Source organism: Parus major, chromosome 1 (genome assembly GCF_001522545.3).
Source record: "Parus major isolate Abel chromosome 1, Parus_major1.1, whole genome shotgun sequence".
Classification (NCBI taxonomy): Eukaryota; Metazoa; Chordata; class Aves; order Passeriformes; family Paridae; genus Parus; species Parus major.
This window is the reverse complement of record NC_031768.1, coordinates 39,804,495-39,809,110: the sequence shown is the minus strand read 5'-3', so window position 1 is coordinate 39,809,110 and position 4,616 is coordinate 39,804,495. Positions and strand designations below refer to the sequence as shown.

The 4,616-nt window shown below is 40.6% G+C and overlaps 1 long non-coding RNA gene across 1 annotated transcript; it reads right to left on the bottom strand.

The window, feature by feature from the left end:
- Positions 1-3,500: 3,500 nt before the first annotated feature.
- On the bottom strand, positions 3,501-3,997 carry LOC107200636. Its single transcript, XR_001519700.2, has 2 exons — positions 3,955-3,997; positions 3,501-3,704 (listed from the first exon to the last, which is right to left on the bottom strand). It is a non-coding gene; the product is annotated as an uncharacterized LOC107200636 (long non-coding RNA).
- Positions 3,998-4,616: the final 619 nt, after the last annotated feature.

The window sequence follows — 4,616 nt, the reverse complement described above, 5'->3', positions numbered from 1 at the left end:
TTTTTTTATTTTTATTTTTATTTTTATTTTTTTATTATTATTTTTTATATATATACCATTACATCAGGACAAAAGTGAAGCCTTCTGTCAGAGCAATATCCAACACAGACATTGTCAAAGTAGACCATTTCCAAGCTGTTTTAGCCTTTCTCTCCACTAGCTCTTTACCCAGCTATTCATTTTGATGCTACATGCAGTCTGCTACACAGCTCTCTCCTTAGGTGTTCTGCAGAGCAGCCAGATTAGGACAGATTTGGTGAATTCTCTTTTATGCTGAACATTACTGTCAGTATTTCTGCTCTCTGGGAGGTTTGAATATGAGGAAGGCCTTTTTGCTTTCATTTCTTTTGAGAAAACATGAACTGGGGAGAAAAGGGAAAAAATTGTTGATTGCCTCTGTGGACAAACAAAGGTAGAAAATACCTCTGCTGTAATCTGTTCATGAGTCACTGTGAGGAGTAAGGTTTGACTTGTCTACAAGAACAGTTGGCAGCTCCAAAGTTTCACCTTTAATGTCATCAGAGTTGACATTCCCATGAGTGGTTTGCCTTGCAGAGTTATTCTCCTGGTCCCTCTGCAGTCCCAGGCAGAGAGCAGCCTGCTGGTTGGTTCTTGAGCTGTCATGACTGTCCTTGCAGACAAGCCTACCAGAGATTTCTGATAGAAGCCTGCTCACTGGAGCATAGCTATGGTGTGAATTAGCCTGCAATAGTGTAGTAATTTATGTAGCTATATTGTCACACTGTGTACAGAGCTTGAAAAGTGTCTCCTGTTTACTGCAATTGAAGCACTTATCCTTGTTTCAGCAGTAAACTTAACAGCAGCTAAAAATAGAAGCTATCGAGCTTCACAGTAAGCAAAAGGAATGAGTTGCATGAGATAATGATCTCTCAGTCCTGCAGAGCACCTGAGCAGTCCTTGAATCCTTTAGAAGTGTCTGTGTTAAGGTTGAACTTTTCTCCTTTTCCAGACCCAGCATGCCAGTGGGAGACGTGACTGCCCTTCTCCTGGAGGTTTTTTCCCCACCAGTGAACTACAGCTCCAGGACCATCTCCTAATCTACTTTAGCGCTTTAATATTAGATAGTTTAGCCCAAACTAAATGTAGAAACACTGTGGATGAGCTGGTGAGATAGGAAGAAGGTAACCAAACATCTATATTAAGCAAAGAGAGGAGGAGCAGAGAGGTAGCCCCTCTCCAAGTCACGGAGACTGTCACTTTTGCTGTTAGAGATGGAAACCCTCGAAAACTTCCATTTTACAATTTTTACCTTCAGCTGCTTCATTTTCTATTGGACATGTAGTTATATTGAAGAGCTTCTGCTTGTGTGTGATAAGCTCGGCTTGGGCTTCAGAAGGAAAAGCTTCTGAGAACAGGAATTAAAAATGCTCTGAGAGAGCGAAAAAGATAATTTTTAATCCTTCAGATGTATATGTGTAAGTGGTAGACACATCTTGTTCTTTCACTGATGTGGAAGAGGATTTGTGCAGTGTGTTTGTACCTTTTGCTCATGTTGGAGAGTTGGGATGTTATGAATCTATGTCAGAAAAGATTTATTTTGTGTGAATCACCTTGTGTTGTGCAACTTTTGGGGTTGAATTAACCGTGCATATGTGAAACTGGGTAGCTTGACCATGATTGATCACTATCTACTGGCAACCTGTAAAATTTGGCCTTTGACAACAGGGCAGAAGAAGAGAAATTAATCTAGAAAACATGTCAAAAGGCCTGTGGCAGTGCTTCTGAAAGACATATCTGATGGATGGTCCTTTAAGAAAGTATTTTAAATATCCACAAGGCGTCATAAACACTATTTTTTATTTACACATCTGCTCTTCTGCCACAGCAGACACTGTCAGCCCACTGAAACTGTCAGCTCCTGTCCAGCCTATGAGTCACAGTAACCACAGATCTTTCTCTACAAAACTGAAACCTAAATAATGGTTTAGTTTTTTCTCCATTTGTGCTTGCACAATTCATTATTTCTACTTGAATATGCAACTTTGCACCTGTCACTGTTCAGTAGCAGCCTGTGTCTCTGCAGATCATAGCTGCAATTTGACTGCTTAATATTTTGTCCTCTCAGCTTCATGTAAATATATAAATATAAGAACCAGACTTTATTTCATCATCCAATTTGATAATGAAAACACTAAATACACCTGAACCCAAGGACAGACTGGTCAAGTCCCCTTTCTCTGGTTCCCCCTACTCTGATAGTAAATCACTAATATCTTGACTCTGAGCATAAACTCTGGAACTAGCAAAAACAGTTTCCTCCAGACTGTTTCCTTAGCTTACACACAATAGAGTCATCTCATATAGTCAAAACTTCTGGAATCAAGATATGTGACATCATCCTATCTTTCACGTATGAGCCTGTTAATTTGTAGAATGATCTGGGATTATACACAGCTGATAAGTTCATACAGGCTAGTCATCTATAATCATCTTCTGTAGACTAATATGATTTAATTATTTTTTTCTTAATTTTTCCATATATATATATCCCTGTAGTTACCATGTTCTCCTCTCCTAGTCTTCCCATTCTCCTCTAGGCCAGCTCTGAGATTTTGCCATTAAATTGCTCAGTGCTCTATAATGAAGTTCATTGGATCCATCCAATCTGAAAAAAATCTGATTTGTCTAAGATAATTAGATAGATATATATAAAATATCATATAAATATATATATGTATATGTAAAATATTATCTAGATAATTACATAGATTTATCTAGGAGCTTTCTAAGTGTGCAATTCAGTGGTTTCAGCAACTGTGACAATATCTGCTGTTTTACTTAGGCTGTAATAAGCAAAACACTACATCAGTGACAACACTGAAATCAATGGAAGTTGTTCTCATGTCCAGACTAAGCTCTCCATATTTCTGTAATCGATAGCAAAGCCCAGAGCTAGAGAACCCTGTGTTTCCCAAATGTCTTTGGGAACAGTCTGGCCAGATGATTTTAAATTCCACCTTCAAGGTGGCTTACAATCTTGTCTTTTTCCTCCTCTTTCTTTGGTTGCTAAGAGAGGTGTATATAAGCCTGCTTCCAAGACAGCCTTTTGACAAGTGCTCTGCGGCAGCTAGAGGGCAAAGTCAGCTGCATTTCTGGCTATCATACCAACACAGATGTCTTTGCAGGAGCTGAGAGCACCAAAGCCATCCTGTGTTTGCTGGAATTTACTTCAAGGGACTCCTTCACAACTTTAATGTGATTTCTGACTTGGTCATGTAGCTTTTGCTCCTGGGCTGCTTGGTCCTGGATGTATTTGCTCCACTTAGACCTTGAAGGAGAGAGCATGGCTTGCTGGAAGTTGTCTCCCACCCTGACATAAAGCGGTAAGTTGCCACATGTTGAGTGCAGCCGGTGGTCAAGAGACTCAGCAGGCAGAGTGGATTTATTCTCCATGTGACAGCTGGCTGGACACAACTGTAGTTAACCTGAGCTGTTGCCTAAGAATGGAAGAAAAACTTTCCAAACAATATTAGAACTGATAACATAAAGAGCAGTCTTTTAATGAAAGCTTTCAAATGACAAATGAGATTGAAACTTTCTGGGAACCCCACCAGGAAGATCATGTTATACATAATGTGGAGGTACAAAGTCTTTGAACCAATTTCCACACAGTGCATCTGGGAGAATCATCTTCAGTGTCTTGCTGGGTGATGTCATTTGTTGTGTTCATTTTTTCTCCTTAGCTGTTAAAGAAGAGAGAAAAGTTTAGTGTTCACTGACAGATAAGACTCCTCACATCTCATTAAAAACATCTTTTAATCAGGTTGTCCTAGCTTAGGGCAAATTAGGGAGGAAAATTCCAAATGGGGATTTCCCCAGGGAAATGCCCCTCCCCAGCAACTGGTCTGGGAAAGGAAGAAAAAAAATTCCTTGGAGAGAAGTGGAAAAAGCTGTTTATTTAACAGAAAATTGAATAATATTAAATAATAAAACCTCTTGTTGTTCGATGGGATGGCAAGTCTAGGAAGAAAAGTCCTTTTCATGTGGTGTAGCTCGGCTCGCTCAGGTTCTTATCAGTCCCTCCGGCGCTGGAAAGTGCCGAGGCCCAGGCCCCGGTGGGCCACAGGCCTGAGCTCCCGGGGTTAGGCTGGGTGTTCAGTCCAGAGCAGGCTTGCACAGATCCAAGAAAATTGGAAAAAACCAAAGGTTCAGGGAACTCCTCTGCCTCAGCTAGCTAAAACTAACTAAAAGCCAGAGAGAAGCTCTGTCCCGCTGTCTGTCCGTGCTGCAGACACCACAGTCCAGAGCCGGGATGTGGGGGAGTGATGTTTTCCTTAACACACTGCGCGCTTCTTCTTCCCCCTCTCTTGCTCTCAAAGCCAGTCTTAAAGGTGCAGAACTTAATATATAACATAAACCAGACGATTGGGGATACCAGTATCATAAAGTCACCCCAGGACAAGGTCTTTCAGCTGCTCATCAGTGCTCCTATTAAAGTGACTTGTATGAGTAAGGAAAGACCTTGTTGTGTTGATAAGAATTGATCTTGATCTAGAAGCCTTTTATCATATCTATATAGATCCAGTTTTCTTTTAAAATACATCTTTCTGGAAAGGGCCTACGCAAGCACATGAAGCCGTAATATAAGGGGCTCC